At 42.7% G+C, this 19,966-nt stretch overlaps 1 pseudogene; it reads left to right on the top strand.

The window, feature by feature from the left end:
- Window positions 1–1,786: 1,786 nt before the first annotated feature.
- On the top strand, window positions 1,787–2,631 carry LOC103090414 (translationally-controlled tumor protein pseudogene; annotated as a pseudogene).
- The last annotated feature ends 17,335 nt before the right edge of the window (window positions 2,632–19,966 follow it).

Below are 19,966 nucleotides of genomic sequence, written 5' to 3'. Positions count from 1 at the left end.
AAGGAAGGAAGAAAGAAAGAAAGAAAGAAAGAAAGAAAGAAAGAAAGAAAGAAAGAAAGAAAGAAAGAAAGAAAGAAAGAAAGAAAGAAAGAAAAAGAAAGAAAGAAAGAAAGAAAAGCAATGGAACTTTCCTGGAGGTCCAGTGGTTAAGACTTCATGCTTCCACTGCAGGCGTGTGGGTTCGATCCCTGGTCAGGGAACTAGGAACCTACATGCTGCTTCCGTAGCCAAAAAAAAAAAAGAAAGAAAAAGAAAAAAGAAAAGAAAAGCCAAGAAAAATAAATAAATAAAGTCAGGTAAAGAAGGCTGAATCTGCAAAAGATACAAAAGAGTAGCCAGAGAGATAGTGGACAAAGCAGAGAGAAAAGATACTTACTGCCTTTGCCTTCCAGCATGCACTCTGTGGTAGGCAGAATAAGGCCTCCCCCTTACCCCATTTCCCTGGCCCAAAGATGTCCATGTTCTAATTCGTGGACTCTGTGAATATGTTACCCTACATGGTAAAAGGAGCTGCACAGATATGCTTAAATTAAGGATTTTTGAATAGGGAGATTACCCTGGATTATCCAGGTGGACCCAATGAAATCACAAGGGTCCTTATATAAGGGAGGAAAGAGGGTCAGAGTCAGAGAAAGAAACTTAACTGGAGTGATGTGGCCATAAGCCAAGGAGCTAGAAAGAGGAAAGGGAGGGATTCTCCCCTAGGAACACAACCTGCCAACACCTTGATTTTAGCCCCATGAGACCCATTTCAGACTTCTGACCTCCAGAACTATAAGAGAATAAATTGTGTTGTGTGAAGCCACTGTGTTTGTGGTAACTTGTTACATACAGCAGGAAATCAATACATGACCCCTCTTCTTTTGACAACAGTACCCCAATTTTGCTTTGGGGAAAGCAGCTCAATTCTAAGCCTATATACTCCAAAGAAGCTAACTCTAAGCTGGGGCTCCAATGGTGGGGTAAGTTACATAGCCTAAGCCAGTCTCCCATTCCATCCCCTCCCCCGCCAGCCACATTGATCAATCAGGATTGGGCATATGATCTCAGCCAGTCCCATCAGAGCAAATCTCGGGATTTATGCTAGGGCTGCTGGGGGAAAGGGCCTCACTCCTCTTTGCTGAATGTGAAGGAGGAAGCACGCAACCCTGGGAGTCACTGGCAGCCATCTCACAACCAGGGGAGAGAGACTGTCTGAGAACCGAGTCCATATGGAATAGTACAGCTGAGAGAGGGAAAAAAAAGAGTAACTGGATCCTAAAACAGGGCTGTTGTTCACCTGGTACGCACTGGAATGGCTGATTATTGTTGAAATATTTCTGTTGGTAAGTAAAGGCTGCCCAGAACCCCCTGGGAATAGGAGTGATTTTTGCCACTTCCTCCTAGCCACCCTTCTGCAATCCCTGAACTTCCCCATGATCCAGTAACTAAAGAGAACCAGCAGGGGACTTCCAGGACACTCCCTCTTACTGTTCTGAGAGTCAATGACAAAGCAAGGCCAGTTGTTAAATATTTCGAATGTCATTCCAGTACTCATACTATGGTTTGAACCCCTCTCTTCAACTGGGTCCAAACATCTACTCCTGGACTATTCTGGAGTTACTGAGACAATATGTTCTTTTGATGGTGTTGTTGAAACCAGTAGAAGTCAAGGTTTCTGTCACTTGATAATCCAAAGAGACACCACACTTTTCCAACCACTCTCCACTCCCTGCCGTGCGCTGCTGCCCTGAGCTCCAGGCTCCTACTAAGCTAGCGCTGCCATCTCCTTCCCATCACGATCATCTACCGGGACCTCATCAACCATGATGAGATGATCTCTGATATCTACAAGATCCGGGAGGTCACGGGGGTGGGGTGGGGGGCTGTGTCTGGAGGTGGAGGGGAAGATATTAGGACAGAGGGTAACACTGATGACTTGCTCATTGGTGGAAATGTCACCGCTGAAGGCTGGGAGGGCGAAGGTACCGAAAGCACAGTAATCACTGGTGTGGGTATTGTCATGAACCATCACTTGCAGGAAACCAGCTTCACAAGAGAAGCCTACAAGGAGTACATCAGGGACTTCCCTGGTGGCTCAGTGGTTAAGAATCTGCCTGCCGATGCTGGGGACAGGGGTTCTAGCACTGGACCGGGAAGATCCCACATGCCACTGAGCAACTAAGCCGGTGGGCCACAACTACTGAGCCTGCGCTCTAGAGCCCACGAGCCACAACTACTGAAGCCCACGCACCTAGAGCCCGTGCTCCAAGACAAGAGAAGCCACCGCAATGAGAAGCCTGCGCACCGCAACGAAGAGTAGTCCCCGCTCGCCTCAGCTAGAGAAAGCCTGCGTGCAGCAGCAAAGACCCAATGCAACCAAAAATAAATAAATTTAAAAAAAAAAAGTACATCAGATTATATGAAGTCAATCAAAGGGAAAATTGAAGAACAGAGACCAGAAAGAGTAAAACCTTTACGACAGGGGCTGCAGAACAAATCAAACACATCCTTTCTAATTTCAAAAAAACGATCCGTTCTTTACTGGTGAAAACATAAGTCCAGATGGCATGGCTGCTCTGCTGGACTACCGTGAGGATGGTGTGACCCCATGTATGATTTTCTTTAAGGAAGGTTTAGGGATGGAAAAATGTGAACAGATTTGGCTGTTACTTTGGATCTATCACCTATCGTCATAACTGGCTGGCTGCTGCCTTTCATCCACACAACACCAGGACTTAGACAAATGGGACTGATGTCACCTTGAACTCTTCATTTATTTTGACATTGTTTTATTTGGAGTAGAGGCATTGTTTTTGAGGAAGAAAACCACAAAACATGTCATGTAGGTTGTCTAAAAAGTGAAATGCATTTAAACTAAACAAAAAACAAACAAAAAAAGAGACCCCACAAACACAAGGAGATGTGAGGTCACAGAAGCCAGGCGATAAGAGTTTTAAGAAGAAAGGAATGGTTAACAGAGTCAAGTGCTGCTGAGAAGTGGAAACACTGAAACCTCATAAATGTGTAAACCATTTGAGCCCAGGGCAAGTGCTCCCAGAGGTGGTTCCTCTCCCCTCTAGTCTCCTACAGCTCCATCCAGAAATATTCATATAGGTTAGATTTAGCTGCATGTAACAGGAAATCCAAAACAGCAGAAACTTAAACAAGAGGGAATTTTCATCCTCTCTCAAATAGAAGTGGCCCAGAAGTAGGCAATAGGGGGCAGGAATGGTACGCCACCAATATCACGGGCCCAGGCTCCTTGTATCATTCTCTTCTACCAACATGGCAAAGAGCTTCCATTTTCAAGGTCACTTCAAGGCCAAAGACAGCTGTTGGAGCACCAAATTCCAGGTGAGAAGAGAAAGGAGGCACAGGCAGAAGAGGCTTACTTAGCTGAGTCAACTCCCTTGAAGTAACATTTCCAGAAGTCCTATCAGCTCTTTCACCTACATCTTTAAAGCAAGTCAGAAAGAGAAAGACAAGTATCGTATAATATTACTTATATGTGGAATCTAGAAAAATGGTACAGATGAACTTATTTGCAAAGCAGAAATAGTCACAGATGTAGAAAACAAACTTATGGTTACCAAGGGGGGGAAGGAGGGGTGGGATGAACTGGGAGACTGAGACTGACATATACACAGTACTATATATAACATAGATAACTAATGAGAACCTACTGTATAGAATACTGTGTATACTGCACAGGGAACTCTACTCAATACTCTGTAGTGACCTAGATGGGAAGGAAATCTAAAAAACAGTGGATATATGTATATGTATAACTGACTCACTTTGCTATACAGCAGAAACTAACACAACATTGTAAAGCAAGTATACTCCAAAAAAACCTTTTACTTACATCTCATTAGCTGGAACTTTGTCACAAGGCTGGCTCCCAGAGGCTGTAAGGAAGTATAGTCTTTAAGCTGGATGCATTGTTACTTCCAATAAAATAGGGGTTCTGGGACTTCCCTGGTGGTACAGTGGTTAAGAATCTGTCTGCCAATGCAGGGGACACGGGTTCAAGCCCTGGTCCGGGAAGATCCCACATGCAGCAGAACAACTAAGCCTGTGCTCCACCACTACTGAGCCTGCGCTCTAGAGCCCGTGCGCCACATCACTGAGCCCACGTGCCACAACTACTGAAGCCCGTGTGCCTAGAGCCACCACACCGCAACGAAGAGTAGCCCCTGCTCGCCACAACTAGAGAAAGCATGCGCAGCAACGAAGACCCAATGCAGCCAAAAATAAATTAATTAATTTTTTAAAAATAGGGGTTCTGTTTTGGAGTAGGGAGAGAATAGATATTAGGTAACCGGCAATATTGCCACAATTAACTGCTCACATTCGATGACCCATGTAATGGTCCTTGACAGGTTACAAAATGGTTTTGTCTCCATTGCCTCCCCCTCACCTTCTAAAACATCTCTGCAGTAGTTGTCATCACCTCCATTTTTACAATTGGAGAAAATGAGCCTCAGAGATAGGCATTCAGTTACCTAAGGACAAACAGCTAGTGATGACAGAACTGGGAGACAAATCTAGATCTAACTCCAAGGCCAGGGTTCTTCCGCATTCCTCATCTTGCCTTCCTGAACAATTTTTGGCTGCTGCTGTAGTTAAAATTCATTTGTTGTGAAACATCCATAATGTTGCAGGCCATGAGATCAAGTATTGCTATAAACAATGAAACAATGAACTGCAGAGAGCAATGATCATCTCCTCCATTTCTAGTCTCCCCCTCCCTCTCCCTAGTGCCCACAGGGTACATAATAAGCCTGTAACCTGTGGGCACTATAAGTTACTGGCCTCCCTGGACAACGCCCAGCCTGGGGCAACATCAGTGCCCGTTGAGGAGATGCAGTAGGGGTATCAGCAGTTAATCTAAGGAGAGACGGGTTTCCTGTCATCCAGGAACAACCAATTTGCATTCCAAGTGTCAAATCATCCTCTCCCTAGGAGAGAGAAAAGAACCAACATTTACTATATCATTTTACAAATAAGGAAACCGAGGCTGGGGAGGTGAAGTGATTCACCCAGGATTGCACAGCCAGTGACGGAGCTGAGATTCAAAAGATCTGTAGCATTTGCTAATTTCTGTGGTGTAAATATTCAGTCAAGCTACCAACATGACATCTCTGAACACAGAGTTGGGAAGAGATGCTCACAGTAGACCCTCACAAGCCAGAATGACCCAGCTCTAGAACCACTGAATAGCAGACATAACATACTATTGCATTTTTAACACATCTGCCACTTGCTAGAGTGTGAAGGCAGAGACTTTATCTTTTTCTGTCCCCACAGCACACGGCAGAGTGCCACCTATGATGGGCAATCATTAAACATGGGGGAGTGAAAGAAGGAAACCCATTCTCTTTTTTTTTAATTAATTTTTATTGGAGTATAGTTGATTTACAACGTGGTGTTAGTTTCTGCTGTGCAGCAAAGTGAATTAGTTATCCATATACATATATCCACTCTTTTTTAGATTCTAGTCCCATATAGGTCATTACAGAGTACTGAGCAGAGTTCCCTGTGCTATACAGTAGGTTCTCATTAGTTATCTATTTTATATATAGTAGCCTGTATATATCAATCCCAATCTCCCAATTTATCCCTCCCATCCCCCCTTCCCCTCCTTGGTAACCATAAGTTTGTTTTCTACATCTGTGACTCTACTTCTGTTTTGTAAATAGGTTCATTTGTGGCATTTTTTTAGATTCCACATATAAACGATATCATATGATATTTATCTTTCTCTGACTTACTTCACTCAGTATCACAATCTCTAGGTCTATCCATGTGGCTGCAGATGGCATTCTTTCATTCTTTTTTATGGCTGAGTACTATTCCATTGTGTATATACATATATATATGCCCACACCCATTTTTTTTTCACGAGGCCATGCTGCCTCAGACGGCCACATGTACCAAAAATATTACATATGTATAGAATTTTACTGACTAAGCTCTTTCACACACAGTTACTCAGGCAGAGTTTGTTGACTCCATGGCAGGCAACCCCACCTTGAACATGCTGGACCCACTGTAAGAACAGCTCCTTTGGAAGTCTGAATTTCTCTCCCCTCACCTCACTTCTTCCTACCCTGTCCTCCCTCCACTTTTTTCCAACTATTGTGTGTGTGTGTTAACATAAAATTGACAATTGTAGCCATTTTTTTTGGTCATTTTGTAATTTGATTTATTAAGTTTTGCAAAGGAATTTTATTGCTTTTTTATGGAAATTTAATCTTGATCTTCATACCTAGAATCTATGATAATTTTTAATACTTTTAAAATTATTAATATTAGTTTACTCAATCCCTCACTTTATTTCCCGCTGTTTTGCTGCTTGGACGTTTCAGACTTTTAAATTATTTTAGATAGCTCTTCTCACTCCCAGGGGAAAACGACCTGCTCTTGTAATAATCCTCTGGCATTATTCTGATTTCTTTTAACTCAATAAGGGGTCTATTCAAAGGAAATTGAAGTCCTGACATTGAATTCTAAAACAATTCTCCCTTTGTCACTTTATCCAATTCTTTTTTTAAATTTAATTTAATTTATTTTTTTATACAGCAGGTCCTTATTAGTCATCAATTTTATACACATCAGTGTATACATGTCAATCCCACTCACCCAATTCATCACACCAACCCCACCCACCGCCGCTTTACACCCTTGGTGTCCATATGTTTGTTCTCTACATCTGTGTCTCAATTTCTGCCCTGCAAACTGGTTCAACTGTACCATTTTTCTAGGTTCCACATACATGCGTTAATATACGATATTTATTTTTCTCTTTCTGACTTACTTCACTCCGAATGACAGTCTCTAGATCCATCCACGTTTTTACAAATGACCCAATTTTGTTCCTTTTTATGGCTGAGTAATATTCCATTGTATATAATGCACCACATCTTCTTTATCCATTCATCTGTTGATGGGCATTTGGGTTGCTTGCATGACCTGGCGATTGTAAATAGTGCTGCAATGAACATTGGGGTGTATGTATCTTTTTGAATTATGATTTTCTCTGGGTATATGCCCAGTAGTGGGATTGCTGGATCATATGATAATTCTACTTTTATTTTTCTATGGAACCTTCATACTGTTCTCCATAGTGGCTGTATCAATTTACATTCCCACCAACAGTTCAAGAGTGTTCCCTTTTCTCCACACCCTCTCCAGCATTTGTTGTTTATAGCTTTTCTGATGATGCCCATTCTAACTGGTATGAGGTGATACCTCATTGTAGCTTTGATTTGCATTTCTCTAATAACTAGTGATGTTGAGCAGCTTTTCATGTGCTTCTTGGCCATCTGTATGTCTTCTTTGGAGAAATGTCTACTTAGGTCTTCTGCCCATTTTTGGACTGCGTTGTTTGTTTTTTTAATATTGAGCTGCATGAGCTGTTTATATATTTTGGAGATTAATCCTTTGTCCGTTGACTTGCTTGCAATTATTTTCTCCCATTCTGAGGGTTGTCTTTTTGTCTTGTTTATGGTTTCCTTTGCTGTGCAAAAGCTTTGAAGTTTCATTAGGTCCCATTTGTTTATTTTTGTTTTTATTTCCATTACTCTAGGAGGTGGATCAAAAAAAGATCTTGCTGTGATTTATGTCAAAGAGTGTTCTTCCTGTGTTTTCCTCTAAGAGTTTTATAGTGACTGGTCTTACATTTAGGTCTCTAATCCATTTTGAGTTTATTTTTGTGTATGGTGTTAGGGAGTGTTCTAATTTCATTCTTTTACATGTAGCTGTCCAGTTTTCCCAGCACCACTTATTGAAGACACTGTCTTTTCTCCATTGTATATCCTTGCCTCCTTTGTCATAGATTAGTTGACCATGGGTGTGTGGGTTTATCTCTGGGCTTTCTATCTTTTTCCATTGATCTATGTTTCTGTTTTTGTGCCAGTACCATATTGTCTTGATTACTGTAGCTTTGTAGTATAGTCTGAAGTCAGGGAGTCTGATTAATCCAGCTCCGTTTTTTTCCCTCAAGACTGCTTTGGCTGTTTGGGGTCTTTTGTGTTTCCATACAAATTTTAAGATTTTTTGTTCTAGTTCTGTAAAAAATGCCATTGGTAATTTGATAGGGATTGCACTGAATCTGTAGATTGCTTTGGGTAGTATAGTCATTTTCACAATATTGATTCTTGCAATCCAAGAACATGGTATGTCACTCCATCTGTTTGTATCATCTTTAATTTCTTTCATCAGTGTCTTGTAGTTTTCTGTATACAGGTCTTTTGTCTCCCTAGGTAGGTTTATTCCTAGGTACTTTGTTATTTTTGTTGCAATGGTAAATGGGAGTGGTTCCTTAATTTCCCTTTCAGATTTTTCATCATTAGTGTATAGGAATGCAAGAGATTTGTGTGCATTAATTTTGTATCCTGCAACTTTACCAAATTAATTGATTAGCTCTAGTAGTTTTCTGGTGGCATCTTTAGGATTCACTAGGTATAGTATCATGTCATCTGCAAACAGTGACACTTTTACTTCTTCTTTTCTAATTTTGTATTCCTTTTATTTCTTTTTCTTCTCTGATTGCTGTGGCTAGGACTTCCAAAACTATGTTGAATAATAGTGATGAGAGTGGACATCCTTGTCCCTGATCTTAGAGGGAATGCTTTCAGTTTTTCACAATTGAGAATGATGTTGGCTGTAGGTTTGTCATATATGGCCTTTATTATGTTGAGGTAGGTTCCCTCTATGCCCACTTTCTGGAGAGTTTTTATCATTAATGGGTGTTGAATTTTGTCAAAAGCTTTTTCTGGGGCTTCCCTGGTGGCGCAGTGGTTGAGAGTCTGCCTGCCAATGCAGGAGACACGGGTTCGTGCCCCGGTCCAGGAAGATCCCACATGCCGCCGAGCGGCTGGGCCCGTGGGCCATGGCCGCTGAGCCTGCGCGTCCGGAGCCTGTGCTCCGCAACGGGAGAGGCCACAACAGTGAGAGGCCCGCATATCAAAAAAAAGAAAAAAAAAAGCTTTTTCTGCATCTCTTGAGACGATCATATGGTTTTTATTCTTCAATCTGTTAATAAGGTTTATCACCTTGATCAATTTACATATATTGAAGAATCCTTGCATCCCTGGGATAAATCCCACCTGATCATGTGTATGATCCTTTTAATGTGTTGTTGGATTCTGTTTTCTAGTATTTTGTTGAGGATTTTTGCATCTATGATCATCAGTGATATTGGTCTGTAAGTTTCTTTTTTTGTAGTATCTTTGACTGGTTTTTGTATCAGGGTGATAATGGCCTCATAGAATGAGTTTGGGAGTGTTCCTTCCTCTGCAATTTTTTGGAAGAGTTTGAGAAGGATGAGTGTTAGCTCTTCTCTAAATGTTTGATAAAATTCACCTGTGAGGGCTTACCTGGCAGCACAGTGGTTGAAAGTCCACCTGCTGATGCAAGGGACACGGGTTCGTGCCCTGGTCCAGGAAGATCTCACATGCCGCAGAGCAGCTGGGTCCGTGAGCCATGGCCGCTGAGCCTGCGCGCCCGGAGCCTGTGCTCCACAACGGGAGGGGCCACAGCAGTGGGAGGCCCGCGTACCACAAAAAAAAATTAAAAAAATAAAAATTCACCTGTGAAGCCATCTGGTCCTGAACTTTTGTTTGTTGGAAGATTTTTAATCAAAGTTTCAATTAAATTGCTTGTGATTGGTCTGTTCATATTTTCTATTTCTTTCTGGTTCAGTCTTGGAAGGTTATACCTCTCTAAGAATTTGTCCATTTCTTCCAGGTTGTCCATATTATTGGCATAGAGTTGCTTGTAGTAGTCTCTTAGGATGCTTTGTATTTCTGCGGTGTCGTAACTTCTCCTTTTTCATTTCTAATTTTATTGAGTTGAGTCCTTTCCCTCTTTCTTGATGAGTCTGGCTAATGGTTTATCAATTTTGTGTATCTTCTCAAAGAACCAGCTTTTAGTTTTATTGATTTTTGCTATTGTTTTCTTTGTTTCTATTTCATTTCTTTCTGCTCTGATCTTTATTTCTTTCCTTCTGCTAACATTGGGCTTTTTGGTTCTTTTTACTCTAATTCCTTTAGGTGTAAGGTTAGATTGTTTATTTGAGATTTTTCTTGTTTCTTGAGGTAGGCTTGTATAGCTGTAAACCTCCCTCTTAGAACTGCTTTTGCTGCATCCTATAGGTTTTGGATCGTTGTGTTTTCATTGGCATTTGTCTCTAGGTATCTTTTGATTTCCTCTTTGATTTCTTCAGTGATCTCTTGGTTATTTAGCAATGTATTGTTTAGCCTCCTTGTGTTTGTGTTTTTTACTTTTTTTCCCTGTAATTCATTTCTAATCTCATAGTGTTGTGGTCAGAAAAGATGCTTGATATGATTTCAATTTTCTTAAATTTACCAAGGCTTGATTTGTGACCCAAGATGTGATCTCCCCTGGGGAATGTTCCATGCCAACTTGAGAAGAAAGTGTAATCTGCTGTTTTTGGATGGAATGTCCTATAAATATCAGTTAAATCTATCTGGTCTATTGTGTCTTTTAAAGCTTCTGTTTCCTTATTTATTTCCATTTTTGGAAGAGCTGTCCATTGTTGTAAGTGAAGTGTTAAAATCCCCCACTATTATTGTGTTACTGTCGATTTCCTCTTTTATAGCTTTTAGCAGTTGCCTTATGTATTGAGGTGCTACTATGTTCGGTGCATATATATTTATAATTGTTTTATCTTCTTCCTGGATTGATCCCTTGATCATTATGTAGTGTTCTTCCTTGTATCTTGTAACATTCTTTATTTTAAAGTCTATTTTATCTGATATGAGTATTGCTACTCCAGCTTTCTTTTGATTTCCATTTGCATGGAATATCTTTTTCCATCCCTTCACTTTCAGTCTGTATGTGTCCCTAGGCCTGAAGTGGGTCTCTTGTAGACAGCATATAGATGGGTCTTGTTTTTGTATCCATTCAGCAAGCCTGTGTCTTTTGGTTGGAGCCTTTAATCCATTCACAGTTAAGGTAATTAGTGATACGTATGTCCCTATGACCATTTTCTTAATTGTCTTGGGTTTGCTTTTGTAGGTCCTTTTCTTCTCCTGTGTTTCCCACTTAAAGAAGCTCCTTTATCATTTGTTGTACAGCTGGTTTGGTGGTGCTGAATTCTCTTAGCTTTTGCTTGTCTGTAAAGCTTTTGATTTCTCCATTGAATCTGAACGAGATCCTTGCCAGGTAGAGTAATCTTGGTTGTAGGTTCTTCCCTTTCATCACTTTAAGTATATCATGCCACTCCCTTCTGGCTTGCAAAGTTTCTGCTGAGAAATCAGCTGTTAACCTTATGGGAGTTCCCTTGTATGTTATTTGTTGTTTTTCCCTTGCTGCTGTTGCGGTCTGGGAGCCACATGCCTGGAGTCGAGTTCCCCGGTAAATGCGACCCGTGTCCCAACCAAGGACACCCGAGAATCACCAACACCAAGTAGAAAGATTAGCAAAGAATTTATACAAGTATAGAAGCTTACACAAACTGTCTGGACAGGGTCCCACTCGGAGAGAAGTGAGTGAGACCCCGACTAACAGTCGGGCGAGGCTTTTATACCCTTCACAGGGCAGGAAGTCCCCAAGGTGGGAGGGAGCTGTTTAATTTTGAATCAGCCAATCAGGAACCCCGTTCTTCCCGCCCCAAGCAAGCAAGCAAAGCAAGTTTCTTACAGAAGCCAAAATGTGCTGTTAGCCCTGAAGCTGTTCTTCCGTTTCTTTCGTCACACTGCTTTCAATAATTTTTTTTGTCTTTACTTTTTGCCAGTTTGATTACTATGTGTCTTGGCGTTTTTCTCTTTGGGTTTATCCTGTGTGGGACTCTCTGCCCTTCCTGGACTTGGGTGGCTATTTCCTTTCCCATGTTAGGGAAGTTTTCGACTAAAATCTCTTCAGATATTTTCTCGGGTCCTTTCTCTCTCTCTTCTCCTTCTGGGACCCCTATAATGGGATTGTTGTTGCGCTTAATGTTGTCCCAGAGGTCTCTTAGGCTGTCTTCATTTCTTTTCATTCTTTTTTCTTTATTCTGTTCCGCGGCAGTGAATTCCACCATTCTTTCTTCCAGGTGACTTATCCGTTCTTCTGCCTCAGTCATTCTGCTATTGATTCCTTCTAGTGTAGTTTTCATTTCAGTTGTTGTATTGTTCATCTCTGTTTGTTCTTTAATTCTTCTAGATCTTTGTTAAACATTTCTGGCATTTTCTCGATCTTTGCCTCCATTCTTTTTCCGAGGTCCTGGATCATCTTCCCTATCATTATTCTGAATTCTTTTTCTGGAAGGTTGCCTATCTCCACTTCATTTAGTTGTTTTTCTGGGGTTTTATCTTGTTCCTTCATCTTGTACATAGCCCTCTGCCTTTTGATCTTGTCTATCTTTCTGTGAATGTGGTTTTTGTTCCACAGGCTGCAGGATTGTAGTTCTTGCTTCTGCTGTATTCCCTCTGGTGGATGAGGCTATCTAAGAGGCTTATGCAAGTTTCCTGATGGGAGGGACTGGTGTTGGGTAGAGCTGGCTGTTGCACTGGTGGGCAGAGCTCAGTAAAACTTTAATCTGGTTGTCTGCTAATGGATGGGGCTGGGTTCCCTCCCTGTTGGTTGTTTGGCCTGAGGCGACCCAACACTGGAGCCTACCTGGGCTCTTTGGTGGGGCTAATGGCCGACTCTGGGAGGGCTCACACCAAGGAGTACTTCCCAGATCTTTTGATGCCAGTGTCCTTGTCCCCATGGTGAGCCACAGCCACTGCCCGCCTCTTCAGGAGACCCTCCAACACTAGCAGGTAGGTCTGGTTCAGTCTCCCCTGGGGTCAGTGCTCCTTCCCCTGGGTCCTGATGTGCAGACTACTTTGTGTGTGCCCTCCAAGAGTGGAGTCTCTGTTTCCTCCAGTCCTGTCGAAGTCCTGCAATCAAATCCCACTAGCCTTCAAAGTCTGATTCTCTAGGGATTCTTCCTCCCATTGCCAGACCCCCAGGTTGGGAACCTGACGTGGTGCTCAGAACCTTCACTCTAGTGGATGGACTTCTGTGGTATAAGTGTTCTCCAGTTTGTGAGTCACCCACCCAGCAGTTATGGGATTTGCTTTTACTGTGATTGTGCCCCTCCTACCATCTCACTGTGGCTTCTCCTTTGTCTTTGGATGTGGAGTATCTTTTTTGGTGAGTTCCAGTGTCTTCCTGTCGATGATTGTCCAGCAGCTAGTTGTGATTCTGGTGTTCTCGCAAGAGGGAGTGAGAGCACGTCCTTCTACTCTGCCATCTTGGTTCCTAATCTCAGCCATTTAAAAAAAAATAACTTTTCTTTCTTTTCCTTTAATAAATGTATTTATTTATTTATTTTTGGTTGTGTTTGGTTTTTGTTGCTGTGCGTGGGCTTTCTCTAGTTGCAGCGAGAGGGGGCTACTCTTCGTTGTGGTGCACAGGCTTCTCATTGTGGTGGTTTCTCTTGTTGTGGACCATGGGCTTTATGTGTGTGGGCTTCAGTAGCTGTGGCACATGGGCTGAAGAGTGCAGGCTCAGTAGTTGTGGTGCATGGGCTTACTTGCTCCATGGCATGTGGGATCTTCCCGGACCAGGGCTCGAACCCGTGTCCCCTGCATTGGCAGGTGGATACTTAAGCACTGTGCCACTAAGGAAGCCCTACTGTAGCCATTTTTTTTTTTTTTTTTTTTTTTTTTTTTGCGGTGCGCGGGCCTCTCACTGTTGTGGCCTCTCCCATTGCGGAGCACAGGCTCCGGACGCACAGGCTCAGCAGCCATGGCTCACGGGCCCAGCCGCTCCACGGCATGTGGGATCTTCCCGGACCAGGGCACGAACCCTTGTCCCCTGCATCGGCAGGCGGACTCTTAACCACTGCACCACCAGGGAAGCCCCAACTGTAGCCATTTTTAAGTGTACAGTTTAATGACACAGATTATTGTGCACCAATCACCACCATCCATCTCTAAAACTTTTTCATCTTCCCAAACTGAAACTCCAAAGCCATTAAACACTAACTCCGCATTCCCCTCTCCCCAACCCTTTGTAACCACCATTCTACTTTCTGTTTCTATGAATTTACTGCTCTAGGCACCTCATACAAGTGGAATCATACAGTATATATTTTTTGACTGGCTTATTTCACTTATTGTAATGTCCTCAAGGTTCATCCACACTGTAGCATGTGTAAGAATTTCCTTCCTTTTTTTTTTTTTTTAAGGATTATTTCTTTTTTTTAATTTTAATTTTATTTATTTATTTATTTTTGGCTGCGTTGGGTCTACATCGTTGCGTGCGGGCTCTCTCCAGTCGTGGCGAGGGGGGCCACTCTTCATTGTGGTGCACAGGCTTCTCATTGTGGTGGCCTCTCTCATCGCAGAGCATGGGCTCTAGGCGCGTGAGCTCATCTGTAATGGTTCACGGGCTCCAGAGCGCAGGCTCAGCAGCTGTGGCGCATGGGCCCAGCTACTCTGTGGCATGTGGGATCCTCCTGGACCGAGGCTTGAACCCATGTCACCTGCATTGGCAGGCAGACTCCCAACCACTGTGCCATGGGGGAAGCCCAAGAATTTCTTTCCTTTTTACGGCTGAATAATATTCCATGGTATGTATACACTACATTTTGTTTATCCATTCCTCCCTCAGTGGACACTTGGGTTGCTTCCATCTTTGGCTATTTTAAATATTGCTGCTATGAACCTTGGTGTTAAAGTCCCTGCTTTCAGTTCTTTTGGATATATAACCAGAAGTGGAATTACAGGGTCATATGGTAATTCTGTGTTTACATTTTTGAGGAACTATATGCTGTTTTCCACAGCAGCTGCACTGTTTTACATTCCAACCAGCAATGCACAGGATTCCATTTCTCCACAGAGTTGCCAACTCTTGTTATCTTCTGTTTTCATCTCATCATGGTTTTGATTTGCATTTCCCTAGCGATCAGGATCAGTGATAATGAGCATTTTTTTCATGTGCTTGTTAGCCATCTGTATATCTTCTGTGGAGAAATGCCTATTCAAGTCCTTTAACCCATTTCTTAAATGACTTGTCTATTTTTTATTGTTGAGTTGTAGGAGCTCTTTATATATTCTGCATATAAATCTCTTATCATATATATGATTTGCAAATAATTTCTCCCATGCAATGGGTTGCCTTTTAACACTGTTGATAGTGTCCTTTAATACCCCATCCTTTCTTTTAAGGAACTGATTCATCATTTCCTTCCCAAGGCCAAAATCCCCTGACTCACGCATGTGGCAGGTCTTCTTAAAACACTCTCTGAATGTATTTTATTTTATTTTTGTTTTTTTATTTATTTATTTTTGGCTGCATTGGGTCTTCATTGCTGTGAGCGGGCTTTCTCTAGTTGTGGTGAGCAGGGGTTACTCTTCGTTGCAGTGCATGGGCTTGTCACTGCGGTGGCTTCTCTTGTTGTGGAGCACAGGCTCTAGGCATGTGGGCTTCAGTACTTGTGGCTCACGGGCTCTAGAACACAGGTTCAGTAGTTGTGGCGCACAGACTTAGTTGCTCCACAGCATGTGGGACCTTCCCAGACCAGAGCTCGAACCCACGTCCCCTGCATTGGCTGGTGGATTCATAACCACTGCACCACCAGAGAAGCTCTCTGAATGTATTTGAGAATGACCTGGGAAGTTAAATAAAAAGAAAGCCAGGCTGGGCTTCCCTGGTGGCACAGTGGTTGAGAGTCCGCCTGCCGATGCAGGGGACATGGGTTCGTGCCCTGGTCCGGGAGGATCCCACATGCGGCGGAGCGGCTGGGCCCGTGAGCCACGGCCGCTGAGCCTGCGGGTTTGGAGCCTGTGCTCTGCAACGGGAGAGGTCACAACAGTGAGAGGCCCCCGTGTACCGCAAAAAAAAAGAGAAAGAAAGCCAGGCTAATCACACTCTGTTCCTCTTGTTAAAAAACGAAATTTAACTGAGTAGATTATAAAGACCTTATTGGCTTTATTCAATGATTCATGAATCAGGCAGCACCCCACCTAACAGACAGAAAGGAGCTGTACAAAAAGAAAGATTTTTATAGGCAGAAGGGAGCAGGGACAAGGAAGTTTTACTACAAAAAGCAGATTGTTTGTGGCAAGGTCACCTTCCTTTAGGGGCCAGGGAAGGCAAGGGTGTTATCAGACAGGTGACCTCACTAGTGTTGTTTAGGTAATTTCAGATTGACTAGTTTAAGATTCCATTCCTGGGAGAGGCTGAAACTGCAATCAAGTTAGGTATTAAGTCTTGGTTTTGTGACTTGGGGTTTAGCATAAGTTACTCCATTTGGGGTCTGTTGTCTTGTTTTTACACTCTTTTTAACAGTTTCACAATTCTAAGGAAAATTCATATGAATATGCAATATGAACTTCATGAAAAGGTGTCAGGGAGGTGGGAGGAGATGGGGAGAGTGGAAAAGGAGGCTGCATGGAGAACAACACAATCTATCAGGACAGGATGTAGCGTTTACTAAGTACTTATTCTGTGCCAGGCACTGTTCTAAGCAATTGTAAATCCTTGAAACCACCCTATTTTGTTGACAGTAAAATTATTCCCATTTTACAGATGAAGAAACAGAGGCCCAAAGAGGTTAAATCACAGACTAGGTGGAGCCAGAAATTGAACCCTGGCCATGCAGATCCAGTGGCTGCTTTACTGATCACAGTGTGACACTTTGTAGGCTTTGGAGTTGGAATTAATCTGCATTCAAACTCAAATGACTAACAAGAACATGATTACAAACCCATTAGTAATCTGACAGAAATTCAAACTGAAAATAAGTTTTCACTTTACACTTACCAGCAGTTTGAAAGTTGGACAACATCAAGTGTGGGTGAAGATTTGGGGAAATAGAAATTCTCATGTAATTATGGGTGCGAGTATAGCCTGGTGCAGCCATTCCAGAAGAGATTCGGCAGTTCTTTACCCAGTTAAGTATAAGTGTAACCTGGGACCTAGCACTGTCACCACTGGGTGTGCATTCGGGGAAATTCTTACACTGGTCCATAGGGTAACATCTGGAAGGCTCTCCTCACAGCATCATTTGTAGAAAAGGAAGTTGAAGGCAATCTAAGTGTCCATTGCCAGGGGAATAGGTAAGTAAAATGTAGATGCACATGATGGAGGACAAGACAGATGTTTACATCAATGAACCAGATGTACACACTTTAACATGGTTACATCGTAAAAGCAATGCTGAGTGGGAAAAAAAATGAGAAACAGGATGAGGTCCATAGCCGAATTTACGTAAATCATGCCTTTTATGTAAATTTTAAATGAATATGCATGAAAAATAACACTACATTTTCCAAGGGTACATAAAAGTCAAAGATATTGAACGTGCTAGAGCTACCACGGAGGATGGGACTGGAGAATGGTGATGAAGGGAAATAACATGCATTCAGATGGAAAAATGGATGTGAGAAGCGTCTTGCAAAATGGAGGTAAAAAAAGGATCTATGCATCTCATTTCTACCAAGTTATTGCTATGTGGCCTTGGATAAGTCATTTCCTTCCTTGATACTTGTTTTTCTTATCTGGAAAATAGGAAGATATGAGCCTTCACATCCTATGTCATGAAGGATGTCTGCAGAGGAAGTCAATGTGATAGAATAGAAAGTGCATGGCCCTTGGACATCACCCAGCTGATTGCTGTGTGGCCTTGGGGAAGCACTGTACTCTCTAAGCTTCTGTTTTAAATGAGGTGGTCTCAGGCCTCACTGAGAAGGGGACATTTGAGAAAGGTCTTGGAGGCGAGGGAGTGAGTCGTAGGGATATGTGGGGGGAAGAGTAATTCAGGCAGAGGAAAGAGTCAGTTCCAACCACAGGAAAGGACATGATGTTCCTTTCACAGTGCCTGCCACAGGGTCTGTGCTCAGCAGCTGTTGACTATTCACTCACCCCTTCCCCTCCTCTTGCAGAAATGTCAGGATCCAGGTGACCTTCTAGCTTCAGTAACAATGACACTCTGGCTTCAGAAGCTTTTTGTAACACTGCGTTCACATATACCATCCACTGCAGGAGTGCCCTCTCTAACTGACCACAGGAGCCTCAGCCTGGAAAAAAGTCATTGCTGCTGGGGCTTTGGCCTGCATGGGGAGCCCAGGAGCCCTCAGACAGCAAGGCAGACCCTTCACCAACTGCTATTCCCCTCAAGAGACCCCTACCCCAGCACACATCAAAGCTAGGACAGTACCTAGAGGGGCTTGAGTGAGGGTACAGTCAAACAGGGAGAGGAAAGAAGGGAAGGGACCCTTATTTACTGAGGCAGATCTGGGTTTGAATATTATTCTGCTGCTTACTGGCTCATGTATGCTTACAAATCACTGAAGCCCTCTAAGACTCAATTCCCCCATCTGTAAAATGAGCATGAAAAATATCATTTCTGTACAGTAGTTGTGAGAACTCAGTGAGATAAGATTTGTGAAAGTGGCAAGCAAATATCTGGGGCTCACCAAAAAGTAGGCCCTTTCCTTCTGTACCAAGTACCTGGGAGGCATCCACTGCCTTATTCAGTCAGCACAGGTCCTTATTTATTTTATTCATTTCTGTGGGGATTGAATCACTTAACTTTCAAGGAGGGTGTGAGGTTACAGTGAGGCAGTAGACAAAAACTGTGGTTAGCATAGTTACTGGACCAAAACAGGTACTCCATAGGTATTTGTTGGATACTTAGATGGACAGGTGGATGGATGGATGGATGGATGGATGGATGGATGGATGGATGGATAGATGACTGGATAGATGGGAGGATGGCTTGCTGATAGGGAAAACATGATTTGTATTACAGAAGTACCAAGTCTGCACAAAACCCAGGTGTTTTAACAAGAGGGTTTTATTATATCTGTTTGTGGCCTCAGGTCTTAAGCACAGATATAGCATAGATGAGTAAAAATAGGCATAAATGTGCCCAGTTCTAGTCAGCTGTGACCTACACTTACCACTCTTGTGTCTACGATTCATCTGGATGAGGTAAGGGGCCAGGTCTTGCCTGAGCCAATGTTCTCTAAGTGAGATCACTGGTGGTTCCCTGGGGTCAAGGCTGAGATCAGGGGAAAATGCAGGGTGAGGACTTCGTGATGTCCAACATGGGTTGGAAATCCTGATTGGTGATGTTTCATTAAAAGAATTATAACTCAGCTTTTCCAGTAATCCTGTCACCGTTGCAAGAAGGGAGAGACACAAGTGCATTCCACGCTATGTAACTTCTGCCATCACAGGCCCCATGTTCCTCTTAGTAAGATGAAGGAATTGGACCCTACCAGCTTCAAAATGTTCTGATCCTCTGAAAATCCCTGACATCTTTTTTTAAATATGGATGTAGAACTCCGGAAAAATATATATTAAATTCCTTCCTTGTCTGTCTGTAGAGAGTCCTCTTAAACCCTTTCACAGTAAGTGCATGTATACGTCAATGTGTGCTTATGCTACACCCTGGGGAAGCAGGAAGCTTTGGAGACAGCTCATTTCTAGGCGCCCCGTGAGAAATGTGGATACACTGATTATGATTCAGTTCCTGAAACTATACTTCAGTTAAAACAAAGAAAGATTCAGTTCCTGCCCCCAGGGTAGGAAAGAATACATTGAAATAGATAAACTTCAATAGTTATTAAGGTATAAAAAAGTTGCACCCTCCCAGACCTAAAATGCTGCTAGGCCAATTAACCTGTCTAGAGGAATTCAGGAAGGCTGCCTCGAAGAGGTGTTCTGGGCTAGGTCAAAAAGAAGAGAAAGCATGTGAGAAGGTCACAACCAGGCAGAGGTCACAGGGGCAGTAAAGGTGGTTGTATTCAGAGTGGTGAGGCAATCATCAGAGCCGTAGCATGAGCTACAATCTAAAATACTCTACCACCTCCCCTGGGCCTGGATGGGAGTGAGACCCTGGTTGTGTGTTGGAGCAACATTCTGAGAGAAGCAAGGGGGCAATCACAAGATACCATCTCGGAACTGCCTGTCTCTCTTTTTTTTTTTTTTAACATCTTTATTGGGGTATAATTGCTTTACAATGGTGTGTTAG

This window comes from Lipotes vexillifer, unplaced genomic scaffold (assembly GCF_000442215.2).
Source record: "Lipotes vexillifer unplaced genomic scaffold, Lipotes_vexillifer_v1.1 scaffold496, whole genome shotgun sequence".
Lineage (NCBI taxonomy): Eukaryota > Metazoa > Chordata > Mammalia > Artiodactyla > Lipotidae > Lipotes > Lipotes vexillifer.
Note: the sequence above shows the minus strand (reverse complement) of the source record. Positions and strands in the feature narration are given on the sequence as shown.